This window comes from Oryx dammah, unplaced genomic scaffold (genome assembly GCF_014754425.2).
Source record: "Oryx dammah isolate SB20612 unplaced genomic scaffold, SCBI_Odam_1.1 HiC_scaffold_12, whole genome shotgun sequence".
NCBI classification, from domain to species: Eukaryota; Metazoa; Chordata; class Mammalia; order Artiodactyla; family Bovidae; genus Oryx; species Oryx dammah.
Window position 1 is genome coordinate 21,880,795 of NW_024070196.1, and position 15,119 is coordinate 21,895,913.

Sequence of the window (15,119 nt, forward strand, 5' to 3'; positions counted from 1 at the left end):
GTCTACTGTCTTTTCACTTTTTCTTTCTTTACTCTCTCCACAGAACACAATATTGTGTCACTATGTCATAGTCTTTCTTTAGTCATAGTAAAGGAAATGTGAAGATGTGAAAAATTTGACTTTGATTTATCATTAATTCATCGATTCCACCTTATTCTACATATTTTAAAAGTAAATAAGTAACTACTTATTAAAAAGAAGTAGTTAAGCTTTAAACTTTTACCTTCATAGTTATCGGTAAAGATTTCATATATTTATCTATTACAAGTATTATTTTTAATACAAATTTTCTAATACTTAAGTACTCTTAGTAGGTTTCTGGCTATTTGAGTAAATAAAATTAACTTTTTCTAGACTGTAAAAGAAAGACAATAACTGAGTTTAATAGATTAACCAAACTATTATATATACAATTATATTTATAGTAAACAATCAATAGAATCTTTAATAATGGTAAGGAAGTAAGATCTGATTAAGTGGTCAGCTGGTAGAGAAATAATAAACTCCTGTATGTAACATGTTCATAAAGATCAAATCATAAGTGAATTGTTCAATTTTAGAGCTAAACCTATCAATATACTTATATAGGAATTATACTGTTTTGTTCATTCCTTAATATAAAAAATACAATAGTGCACATTATTTTAAATGTTTGACCATACTAGCAACTCATGAACATATATTCAGTCAAAATCATTAAAAATCTCACTCAAAATGGACTACTAACATCCCAGTCTTCTTTTCAAAGGTCAATGAATTTATCAATAATCTGCCTATATTTATAAAAATACACAAAGAGTTATATGAACCTGAAGAAAAAATATTTGACATAAATTGTAACATAATGTACTGATAATTTTCTAAGACATTTTCTCCACTAATTGGTATCTTAGTGATCTACTAATTTATCTACCTAGCTTATTCTTTTATTATTCACTACTCTATAGTGTGTTGGAGAAGGAAATGGCAACCCACTCCTGTATTCTTGCCTGGAGAATCCCAGGAACAGAGGAGCCTGGTGGGCTGGCGTCTACGGGGTCGCACAGAGTTGGACACGACTGAAGTGACTTAGCAGCACCAGCAGCAGCAGCATAGAGTGTTAGTCGTGCCCAACTCTGTGTGACCCCATATATGGTTACAGGCTTCCCTGGTGGCTCAGGTGGTAAAGAATCTGCCTGCAGTGTAGGAAACCTGGATTTGATTCCTGGATTAAGAAGATTCCCTGAAGAAGGTAATGGCTACCCACTCCAGTATTCTTGCCTGGAGAACTCCAGGGACAGAGGACCTAGTGGGCTACAGTTCATGGAATTGGAAAGAGTCAGAGATGACTGAGTGACTAACACTTTCATTTTCAACCACAATTTGCATTGTTCATTTTCAGTCTTTAGACATTTATAGTGGTTCTACCTTTTTGATAGTGTGAATGGAATTAAGTGAACGTCAGTGTACATACTTCTATGTTTACATAAGTGTACCTACACAGAGTACATTCCAAATGATAGAATTTGTATATTTAATTTGTATTAACAGGTTGCTCTCTAAAATAGATATTTTAATATGAAACATTTACTCAGAGGCAAAACCATATGTTAAGAGTATTTTATTAAATTAATATACTAATGTTTACTTAAGCTAATGAATCAAAGGGGGTAAGGAATAGGTAGTAATAATAGTAATAGCCTAAGAAAGTGAAAGTCACTCAGTCGTATCCAACTCTTTATGACCCCATGGACTATGCAGTCCATGGAATTCTCCAGGCCTGAGAGGTTATTTTTATTTTATTTTTTAAAATATAAATTTATTTATTTTAATTGGAGGTTAATTACTTTACAATATTGTATTGGTTTTGCCATACATCAACATGAATCCGCCAAAGGTATACACATGTTCCCCATCCTGAACCCCCTCCCTCCTCCCTCCCCGTACCATCCCTCTGGGTCATCCCAGTGCACCAACCATGATGCATGATACTGAGAGGTTATTTTTAAAAATTTATTCTTAAAACAGTAATTTTGGTAGACATTTAAACTAGTTTAAAAAAGCACAATATTTTTATTGTCTTTTTTTTTAGTTTTAATATTGTATTTTGTGTTTTAATATTGTATTTTGTGTTTAATATTGTTTGTGTTTTGTCCTGTGTATTTTTCACAACTGCAATGACTTTTTCATAACTATCCATATGGACAGTTAATTTCGTTTTAAAATACCCATGGACTTATAATGAGATTTTAAACAAGAGAATAACATTTCCATGTCTTAAAATTATTGTAAAGGCATTATTATAAATAAATAAAGCTCTTCTGCTTTATTATTTATGTCTTGAAGAATAACATAGTGGCTTGGAGAACCTAAAAAATTCTTGAAACTTCTACTGCTTTAAAACAAGGCCCTGAACAGAATTCATCAACTTTTCTTAGGTGGTGTTATTTGTTGCTTTCTATGGTTTTTCCAGTAGTCATGTATGGATGTGAGAGTTGGACTGTGAAGAAAGCTGAGCACTGAAGAATTGATGCTTTTGAACTGTGGTGTTGGAGAAGACTCTTGAGAGTCCCTTGGACTGCAAGGAGATCCAACCAGTCTATTCTGAAGGAGATCAGCCCTGGGATTTCTTGGGAAGGAATGATGCTGAAGCTGAAACTCCAGGACTTTGGCCACCTCATGCGAAGAGTTGACTCACTGGAAAAGACTGATGCTGGGAGGGATTGGGGGCAGGAGGTTAAGGGGACGACAGAGGATGAGATGGCTGGATGGCATCACTGACTCGATAGACTTGAATCTGAGTGAACTCCAGGAGTTGGTGATGGACAGGGAGGCCTGGCATGCTGCGATTCATGGGGTCACAAAGAGTCGGACAGGACTGAACTGAACTGAAAGCAACAAAGAATGTTGTTCACTACTTCTTGTTCAGAAAACTGTCACCACTTAGCTTCCAGTTACCACTTTCTCTTGGCTATCACTGGCCACTCTGTATATCTTATGGACTGGTGTTTCTTCATTCCCCTAGTTTCCTAATATTGCCAGTTCCAAACAGTTCAGGCTATGGAATTCTTTTCTTTTTATTCACTCTTGGTAGGTGATCAAATTGAATTCTATGGCTTTAAATATCAACTGTTTATTGAACACTCCAAAATATTTATCTTTGCTAAGCTTTTCCATGAAATACACCTGTGCATGTGTTATATCCACTGAATATTTAACAGGTATCTCACACTTAGTATGGGCTTCACTGGTGGCTCAGAGGCTAAAGCATCTGCCTGGAATGCAGGAGACCTGGGATCGATCCCTGCATCGAGAAGATCCCCTGGAGAAGGAAATGGCAACCCACTCCAGTACTCTTGCCTGGAGAATCCCATGGAGAGAGGAGACTGGTAGGCTACAGTCCATGGGGTTGCAAAGAGTCAGATACGACTGACCGACTTCGCTTTCACTTTTCACACTTAGTATATGCCAAACTGGACTCCTTGTGCCCTACAACTCACATCTTCTTCTGGACCCTTCACCATTTCAACTGATACAACCCTGTAAGTCAGCTGAAAAAACCATGGAGCTATTCTTGACTTTTTTTTTTCTTTTTTAATATAGCCAGACCCTATCCATGTTCTTGTCACATTACAATCATTACTATATCTGATTTCAACTGGCAAACATTCTTGACAAGTTTGTTGAATATCTCTTTATTTAGTCACCCTGCCTCAAATTTTGAACCTGTATCATCTACTATCATATTAATAACTAGAGTAATTTTGTTAAAATACAAGTAGTATCATGTCATGTCTACGTTCAATATTATTCATTAATTTCTTACCTCAATTAGAGTAAAATCCAAGCCCTTAAAGGATTAATGGATTGCTATTTGTTATCCCTTTCATTTTGTCTACTACTTTTATCACTCTCCACTCTGCCAAATCACACTGGCCTCTGAGTTTCCTAGAACATACACGGCAGCACCTTCTTACCCCCAGAACCACTGTTGTGGTTGTTTCTCCTTCTGACAGGTCACCTCCTTCAGACAGCCATATAGCTCCCACTCCCATCTTCTTAGAATGCATTTTTTTCCAAAGCACCATCAGTTACCTAAGATTTCCTTTGGCATTCCTTACTTCTATTCCTTACACACTCTTCACTTACTTATGTTGTAAACTAATTACCAATCTCCTCCAACTGGAATGAAATGACAGTAGCACATGAACTTTTTTCTGTTTTGCTTTCTGTTAGATACCCTGGCCTAGTATGTATTATCTGATAAAAGAATAGATGATCATTTAGTCAAAATGTTTCTCTTATGTTTGTTAATGAACTGCTGTATGATTTACTTAGAATAAAGGTACTCAATTCTTTTAGTCTTTGGATCACTTTGAACTCTTAAAACATATATACCAATAAACTATTTATTATGTATTACATATGTTTCAGTGTTCAGTAGCATGTAATACCAATGACACTACTTGAAAATATGAAAGTGAAAGTCTTAGTCATTCAGTCATGTCCAACTCTATGTGACCCCATGGTTCCTCTGTCCATGGGATTCTCCAGGCAAGAATACCAGAATGGGTTGCCATCCCCTTCAACAGGGGATGGATATTCCCAACCAAGAGACTGAACCCAGGTCTCTTGCATTACAGGCAGATTCTTTACCTTCTGAGCTACAAGGGATTCCACTAGTTCATAACTTATTTTAAAAATGTACAAAGTAAACATTGAAACAACTGCTATAGAATTTTATAAAACATACTATGATGCTTTCCAATGGTTAAATTTCACCTGCTGATTGGCTTTATGTAAATGTGTGGCTCTGATTTTCAAGAAAAATAAAGTGAATGCAAGAGTCAAGATCAATATAATGGGAAATTTAAGTATGTTTCTGTTTTAAATGTAAGCTTGTCACATTTTTAAAAGACTTTAAAATATGTATAATTCTAGTCTTTAATTTCTAAAATATCAATAAAATTCACTTCAAAAATTCAATAGAAAACTGAAATACTGTACATTTTTTTCCTGAGTATGTGAGTTGATGGAATAGGTAAAAATATAGTCAGTCCTCAAAATTAAAAATAAATAAATTAATTAATTAAAAAAATAAAAATAAAAAAAATAAATTTATAGAAACATATAATCTAAAGATTTACCATCTGAAACATTTCAAATTAAATAACCTTTAAAAAAATGCTTTACTATCCTGAGGAATGAAATTAAAATCCTCTCAGATAACATCAGACCTTTAATCTGGTTCCAAGCCAAAACAAATTGTGACCTGAGTGGCAGAGAAAGCAAGCACATGTCACAGCAACTACAGCTGCCAAATTCCTCTAGTTTAACAAGTTTTCCACTCCTCCTTTTTGTTACATCCCTTATTATTGTATCATTATGGGTTTTATCAATGTGGTGGATTATTTGTCCTTCTACTGATGATACTGCATGACTAATAGCATGAATGTACCTTTACTTGAGAAGGTAAGATGACTATATCTGTAATTTTTTGTGTAACAGCTTGTATAAGTTATTAGGTTAAAATAATCAAGAAAATCTGTCAATTTTTGCAAAGATGGAAAATAACCCATATAATTATATTCAAAATGATGACACATTCACAGAGACTGAATGAAATATGATCAGAGTGCAAGGGAATGTAATGTACTTACTTAATGCCATGTGCATATTCTTAACATTTTCAAGTTATTTTTAAGTCAGTTCTCATAGTTCTACGTTTTATACTCTTAAATACTAAAATTATGTTAATTATTTTCCTTTACTTTTGAAAGTGACAATTCACAGGTGGTTTCTCTTATACTTTGGCTTTCCAAGTTGGAAATACTCTGAAGAAAGCAGAATGACTTGGTGTAAAGTAATGGAAGCTAGCAATAAGGAATCACCAGAGAACCTACTACCTGAAGCCAGAGACATTGCAATAATCTTCCCTTGCTTTAGTGATGGGAAATAAAGTTTACTCTAGAGCCAAATGAAAATATTTTTACTGCTTTCTTTGGAATGTATGGCAGGGTTCTTTTGATGAATTTTTCTTTAAAGTTGTGAGAACAGCTGGCTGCAGCAGTGCAATCTTGACTAAAGCAGCATGAATCCTGGCAGCATTTACCCAGGCATATATGAATTCATATGAGTGGTCACTGTATCCAAATTTAATTCAATATAATAAGAAACCTGATAGAGTCAAATTTTTAATATTCAAATGAAAATATATCCAATTAAACTCAAGTATGCATTGTGCCTTTTAAATGTTGTTTAAAAATACTACAGCATATACTTTAAAGTTTAGAGATTTGCCTATAATTACTATCAAAATAATTTATGTTTACAAAGTCACACATTTTGTAATAAACTAAAACCATTTGAGAAATTATAATTTAAAAAATTTAAAAAGTGTATTAAAGGACTAAGTTAATTATTCCTGATGCTGGGAAAGATTGAAGGCAGGAGGAGACGGGGATGACAGAGGATGAGATGGTTGGATGGCATCACTGACTCAATGGACTGAGTTTGAGTAAACTCCAGGAGATGATGATGGACAGGGAGGCCTGGCATGCTGCAGTCCACGGGGTTGCAGAGTCAGACATGACTGAGCGACTGAACTGAACTGAACAGAATTATCCTCTCAGATATTTTTCTGAGAGTTGCTCAGTTGTGTCCAACTCTTTGTGACCTCATGGACTATAGAGTCCATGGAATTCTCCAGGCCAGAATACTGAAGTGGGTAGCCCTTCCCTTCTCCAGGGTATCTTCTGAACCCAGAGATCGAACCCAGGTCTCCCACATTGAAGGCAGATTCTTCACCAGCTGAACCACCAGAGAAGCCCACTCTCAGATACTAGATACTGTTTTTAAAGAAGCAAATCAATGCCTTCAGCAGGTTAAACATGTGTTTACTTACATAACTGACATAGTTACTAACATTGCTACTTGTTATGTTTTATTTAACGTGGAAATAAGATTATATATGTATTTGGAAACTCATTTTAACATTTATGCACATGGAAAAACTCCAAATTTTCCTTTTTCCTTAGAATGCTTGCTAAAGAAGAAAGATGATGGGAATAATAGAAAGGCAAATTAATTAATGGAAGAAAAAAAAGTGATAAGAATGAGTTATTTTCATTGTTGATTTTTTAAGTTTTGGGTTAAATGCACAATTAAAAAATAAAGATATGAAGGGAAAATCACCAAACCTTCATATCTTATACCATAAATCATCACAAAACAAAAGTCTAATTGATGTTCAAGTCTTACTATAATTATCAAGCCTTATGGATAAAATTATATATGTAAGTGATCTATCATACACCACTGAAATTTTAAAGTTAAAAATAGTGTACCTCCTAAATGTGGTTAACTTATAACTGGCAACTGACTGTTCACATCCTGATTTCAAATATATGCATGCTCAACTTACAACAATTTCTGTCAAAATTTAAAATTAGAAGTAGTAAATAACACATCATGAATTTATAAAAGGGTAGCATGGTTGGAAGGCTAAATTGTTACTATTTAAAAGATGGAAAATGGCTTATATTTATTGCAAACACGTTCACAATTTTTAATTGGGAAAGATGTCACTTTTAAGTTAATGCTGTAAAGGACTCTATGTCAAGGACACTGATTCTGCACATTTATAGAAATGACAGAATGCATTGATTGCTTCTCTATTTCTCTCTTTCCATCCCTCTCTTTCTATTTCTCTACCTCTTTTTTTTACTCTCTATTTTAGAAACTATACAAGATAAATAGAATATAAAATTAAAATGTTATATTTGAATTATTTTTTTAAACTGGTAATAAAATTTCTTAGAAAAGTTGTAACTGAACTGAGCTAAGTACCACCACATAGTCATTGGAGATGGAAATTATTCAGTTTGATCTTTGAATAACAGAAAACTCTTGAAAAAAAATTCAGAAAATAACCATTCTTCCTGTCAATGGACAAGTTGTACCAGAAATATTAAAGTGGTAAGGAAGATTTTATTCAAAATAGAGAAAGGCTAGAACTCAGGATCAACCCTGCTGAAACAACAGCTGGTAAGAATTGCTGTGTCATCTGGTACCTCTAATTGAAAAATTTTGAGGATCATTCTACAGTGAGGCTGGAGTGAGAGGAAAAATCATAGGCTATCTATATTTTCTAATTGGCTTTACACAACAGAAAACAACGTTCTCTATCTTTGTGATAGGTGGTATTTTTATGACTTGAAGTAAGGTATGTTGCTAATGTTAGGTCTCTAGCCTTCTACAGAGAGTAGAAATTTGGGGCAATTTACAATTTGTGTTAATTGTCTAAGAAAAGGGCTGTCAGAGACTTAGAGTAAGGAAGAAGCTTACCTAAAATGTAGACAAGCTCAGGGTACTGTTAAGGTCTTCTTGGTCATTTCAAACTCTTTTAAACAAATTTTTTCAACAAAAATCTTTTCATTTAATTACAATTAGTTAAGTATATTTTTTATAAAGACAGCTATTAACAAAATTTTTTACATATACATACATATGTGTATATATATACATGTATATTGAACTGTGAAAAAATAATGTGGGCATTTCAGCATCTAGTTTACAATCTATAGATGTAAACTTTCATGTTTAACTATTTGTGAGACTCCTATAAGCCCTGAAACAATTAAAAGGCACTTGAAATGAAAGTGAAGTTGCTCAATCATGTCTGACTCTTTGGGACATGTGGGCTGTAGACTGCCAGGCTCCTCCATCCATGGGATTTTCCAGGCAAGAATACTGGAGTGGTTTGCCATTTCCTTCTTCAGGGGATATTCCCAACCCAAGAATCGAACTCGGATCTTCCACACTGCAGGCAGACTCTGTACCATCTGCGCTACCAGGGAAGCTAGTGAGAATCCTATAAGCCCTGAACCAATAAAAAGGCACTTAGTCTAACTTACTATTCCACCAAATAAATAAAAATAAAACAAAATAAATAAGTTTAAACACTTTTCAAACCCAAATTCACTTATGCATTATTGACATTTTTTTTAATGCCATGTTCCAGTCACACTGACTTTCAGCTCAGTTCAGTCGCTCAGTTGTGTCTGACTCTTTGCCTACCTCATGGACTGCAGCACACCGGGCCTCACTGTCCATCACCAACTCCCAGAGTTTACTCAAACTCATGTCCATTGAGTCGGTGACGCCATCCAACTGTTTCATTCTCTGTCTGTCCTCCCCTTCTCTTCCTGCCTTCAATCTTTAGCAGGATCAGGGTGTTTTCCAATGACTCAGTTCTTCACATGAGGTGGCCAAAGTATTGGAGTTTCAGCTTCAACATTAGTCCTTCCAATAAATATTCAAGACGAATTTCTTTTAGGATGGACTGCTTGGATTTCCTTGGATTTCCAAGGGACTCTCAAGAGTATTCTTCAGCACCACAGTTCAAAAGGATCAGTTCTTCAGCACTCAGCTTTCTATATAGTCCAACTTTCCCATCCATACATGACTACTGGAAAAGCCATAGCTTTGACTAGACAGATCTTTGTTGGAACAGTAATGTCTCTGCTTTTTAATGAGCTGTCTAAGTTTGCCATAGCTTTTCTTCCAAGGAGCAAGAGTCTTTTAATTTCACTGCAGCAGTCACCATCTGCAGTGATTTTGGAGCCCCAAATAATAAAGTCTCTCACTGTTTCCACTGTTTCTCCATCTATTTGCCATGAAGTGATGGGACCGGATGCAATGATTTTAGTTTATTGAATGTTGAGTTTTAAGCCAACTTTTTCACTCTCCTCTTTCACTTTCATCAAGAGGTTCTTTAGTTCTCCTTCACTTTCTCCCATAAGGGTGGTGTCATCTGCATATCTAAGGTTATTGATATTTCTCCCGGCAATCTTGATTCCAGCATTTCACATGATGTACTCTGCATATAAGTTAAATAAGCAGGATGACAATATACCTTGACGTACTCCTTTCCTGATTTGGAACCAGTCTGTTGTTCCATGTCCAGTTCTAACTGTTGCTTCTTGACCTGCATACAGATTTCTCAGAAGGCAGGTGGTCTGGTATTACCATCACTTTCAGAATTTTCTAAGTTTGTTATGATCCACACAGTCAAAGACTTTGGGAGAGTCAATAAAGCAAAAGTAGATTTGTTTTTCTGTAACTCTTGGTTTTTTGATGATCCAGCAGATGTTGGCAATTTGATTCCTGGTTCCTCTGCTTTTTCAAAATCCAGCTTGAATATCTGGAAGTTGATGGTTCATGTACTGTTGAAGCCTGGTTTGGAGAATTTGGAGCATTACTTTGCCAGCATTTTAAATGAGTGGAGTTGTGTGGTAGTTTGAACTTTCTTTGGCATTTCCTTTCTTTGGGATTGCGATGAAAATTGCCTTTTCCAGTCCTGTGGTCACTGCTGAGTTTTCCAAATTTTCAGGCATATTGGGAGCTTCACTTTCACAGAATCATCTTTTAGGATTTGAAAGAGCTTAACTAGAATTCCATCACCTCCACTAGCTTTGTTTGTAGTGATGCTTCCTATGGCCCACTTGACTTCATATACCAGGATGTCTGGCTCTAGGTGAGTGATCACACGATACTGATTACCTGGGTCGTGAAGATCTTTTCTGTATAGCTCTTCTGTGTATTTTTGCCACCTCTTCTGAATATCTTTTTCTTCCATTAGGTCCATGCCATGTCTGTCCTTTATTGTGCCCATCTTTGCATAAATGTTCCCTTGGTATCGCTAATGTTCTTGAAGAGATCTCTAGTTTTTCCCATTCTACTGTTTTCCTGTATTTCTTTGCATTGATCAATGAGGAAGGCTTCCTTATCTCTCCTTGCCATTCATTGGAACTCTGCATTCAAATGGGTATATCTTTTGTTTTCTCCCTTTGCCTTTTCCTTCTCTTTTTTTCATAGCTGTTTGTAAGGCCTCCTCAGACAACAATCTTTCCGTTTTGCAAGTTCCTCCAGTACATTGAACTACCTCCTGCCTCCAGAACACCACACAGGTCTATCCCTAGAATTTGCTCAGAATAATAAAATATTTTTTATTGGACCCTTTGCTAGAGTTAACTCCTAGGCATGTTGATAAATCTGGGTCCCCATGGAGAAGAAATGGTTCTGAGGCTCTCAAGGAGGAGGTAGGGTTCTGGAATTTTCAAGGAGGAGGAAAGGACAAATGCCTTCCCCGCTCCCCTCTACATTCCTTAGTCTTGGTCTCATAATTTATTTTTTTTCTTTAAATCAGGAACAATGATTATACAGCAAACAACTGAGATTAAACTCTGTACTACGGATTATATAACAACAATGTATCCTGCTTGAGAACAGTTTCTCCCTCCTGAAAACCTTCTGACTAGTCTTGATATCTTAGTATGTATATTATGGGAATGGGTCTGGTAAAATCTTTCTATTGCTAAATTCTAATCCTGTTATCTTAAAATGTAAATTGTGGGAGTGGGTCTGGTAAAAATTTTACAATCTTGAGACACTCTTTTATCATAACAACTAGTTTAAAAAGTATATAATTCCCTTTCTTTGACTAGCGAGGGGGCACTCTCTCTCCCCCGTCTGATGTTTGTGTCAGAAGCTTTCTCTGTCCCTTTTTATACTTTAATAAAACTCTGCTACACAAAAGCTCTTGAGAGATCAACTCTGGTCCCTGGTCCTGAAGCTAAATCTTCTTCTTCGGAGATCATGAATCCTACACCATTCACCATAAGTTATCACCTTTCCCATATAAGGACTTCTTTGCTGGCTCAGATGGTAAAAAAAAAAAAAAAAAAAATCTGCTTGAAATGCAGGAGAGTAAAGTGAAAGCATTAGTTGCTCAGTGGTGTCTGACTCTTTGTGACCCTATAGACTGTAGTCCAACAGGCTCCTCTCTTCATCGAATTCTCCAGATAGAGCTGAGCAACTAACACTTTCACTTTAATTTTCACTTCATGAATGGTCTTAAGTTTTATCCATCTCTATGTTGAAAAATTCTACATGCTTCTCTTATGAGTCTCTGTCCTATCTGTATTATTTCATGTTGGATTGATCTTAATGTGTAGAATTTGTTTATTCATTTAGCCCAGATTGACTTCAAACTTCTAGCTATTTACTAATTCTTACACTATTTTTTACTTTCTAAAGCAATATGTAGAGAACAAAAATGTATAATTATTATTATCACAGCCATTGTAGCTAGTAATAGTATAAAACTTATTCACTGTATTACACATTTTACTTGTATTATTTCTCATATTTATAGCAATTTGGGTAAATAGAATAATTGTTATTTTGAATCTGAGGATACTGAAGGTAACAAATTATGTTACTACTTGCCAAAGGTAACATACTTTGTAAGTACAGAGCCAGGTTTCTACCACAAGCTGTTTACTACAGAGCTTGCATATTTATACTATCTTAGTTCATCAGAGGTTTTTTTTTTTTTTTTTTTTGAGATCTTAAAATGGAAGCACTAAGAAATTTTCAGAGATTACTTTATTCAATACATATTTGTTTGATGCATATGGAGTAGCAGGCTCAATACAACAACAAACAAAACCATGTACTCAGTAGTTAGGAAATTCATTCTAGCAGGAAAGATAACGCAGAAATAGATCATTATGAAATGCTATAAAAACAAAGAGGGAAATATCACAGAATGGTTTGGAAGTGTAAACTGAAGCTATCCAATCTAATCAGAATGGAAGGTAACATATAAACTCTGTCTGGAAAGATGAGCAAGATTTAGGCTTGTGAAGGAATGGGCAAAGAATATGCCAAGTAAAATACACAAAAGCAAGATAAAAAATGCCTATAAAGTAAAAAAGAAATTGAAATACTGATATGCAAATATGATTACCTTTCAATATTCTTATTCTAGGGACGATTTACCATCATGTCATGAAATATATAATTAATAGATGAGATGGATATAATTTGAACTTTTAAGATAAATTTACTTAGGTTGAGGAGCATTACAGAGGGGTGAATATGTATAAAGCATGTACACAATAGTATTGACTAGTTGGGAACATGGATTTATTTAATTGACAGAATGATTTAAAGAAAGAGATGCTTTAGAAATAATATTTATACATACATTGTACTAAAAAGTTTGCATTAAGGAAATTGATTAATATTACCACAAAATTACTAATTTATTGGTCCTGAAAACTGATGTAAAGTTGGAACAAGCAAATGGAATTAAGCAAAGATTTATTAATCCACATATTAATGGATACTGAAAATTACAACATGTGGACTTAGAAATTTAAAGAGAGTGTGTGCATACTAAGTCGCTTCAGTTTGGTCTGACTCTGTGACCCTATGGACTATAGCCCGGCAGGGTCCACTGTCTATGGGATTCTCCAGGAAAGAATACTGAAGTGGGCTGCCGCTGCTGTGCCCTCCTTCAGGAAATCTTCTGAACCCAGGGATCGAACCCCAGTCTCTTATGTCTTCTGCATTGGCAGGCAGGTTCTTTACCACTACCTGGGAAGTGAACTGAAATCCTAAGTTAATCAATATATAATAGAAATATGGAAATAAACTTATTTCAAATAAATTAAGGTTATAATGTCTTTTCATGTAATTGCTGGCATTTCTGAAGAAACAAAATATCAGTTCAGTTCAGTCGCTCACTCGTGTCCAACTCTTTGCGACCCCATGAATCGCAGCACCCCAGGTCTCCCTGTCCATCACTGACTCCCAGAGTTCACTCAGATTCACGTCCATCGAGTCAGTGATGCCATCCAGCCATCTCATCCGCTGTCGTCCCCTTCTCCTCCTGCCCCCAATCCCTCCCAGCATTAAAGACTCTTCCAATGAGTCAACTCTTCACATGAGGTGGCCAAAGTATTGGAGTTTCAGCTGTAGCATCATTCCTTCCAAAGAAATTCCAGGGCTGATCTCCTTCAGAATGGATTGGTTGGATCTCCTTGCAGTCCAAGGGACTCTCAAGAGTCTTCTCCAACACCACAGTTCAAATGCATCAATTCTTCGGTGCTCAGCTTTCTTCACAGTCCAACTCTCACATCCATACATGACTACTGGAAAAACCATAGCCTTGACTAGGTGGACCTTAGTCGGCAAAATAATGCCTCTGCTTTTGAATATGCTATCCAGGTTGGTCATAACTTTTCTTCCAAGGAGTAAGCGTCTTTTAATTTCATGGCTGCAGTCACCATCGGCAGTGATTTTGGAGCCCCCTAAAATAAAGTATGACACTGTTTCCCCATCTATTTCCCATGAAGTGATGGGACTGGATGCCATGATCTTCGTTTTCTGAATGTTGAACTTTAAGCCAACTTTTTCACTCTCCCCTTTCACTTTCATCAAGAGGCTTTTTAGTTCCTCTTCACTTTCTGCCATTAGGGTGGTGTCATCTGCATATCTGAGGTGATTGATATTTCTCCCGGCAATCTTGATTCCAACTTGTGTTTCTTCCAGTCTAGCGTTTCTCATGATATACTCTGCATAGAAGTTAAATAAGCAGGGTGACAATATACAGCCTTGACGTACTCCTTTTCCTATTTGGAACCAGTCTGTTGTTCCATGTCCAGTTCTAACTGTTGCTTCCTGACCTGCATACAGATTTCTCAAGAGGCAGGTCAGATGGTCTAGTATTCCCATCTTTCTCAGAATTTTCCATAGTTTATTGTGATCCACACAGTCAAAGGCTTTGGCATAGTCAATAAAGCAGAAATAGATGTTTTTCTGGAACTCTCTTGCTTTTTCCATGATCCAGCAGATGTTGGCAATTTGATCTCTGGTACCTCTGCCTTTTCTAAAACCAGCTTGAACATCTGGAAGTTCACGGTTCACGTATTGCTGAAGCCTGGCTTGGAGAATTTTGAGCATTACTTTACTAGCATGTGAGATGAGTGCAATTGTGCAGTAGTTTGAGCATTCTTTGGCATTGCCTTTCTTTGGAATTGGAATGAAAATGGACTTTTTCCAGTCCTGTGGCCACTGCTGAGTTTTCCAAATTTGCTGGCATATTGAATGCAGCACTTTCATAGCATCATCTTTCAGGATTTGAAATAGTTCAACTGGAATGCCATCATCTCCACTAGCTTTGTTTGTAGTGATGCTTTCTAAGGCCCACTTGACTTCACATTCCAAGATGTCTGGCTCTAGATGAGTGATCACACCATCGTGATTATCCGGGTCACGAAGATCTTTTT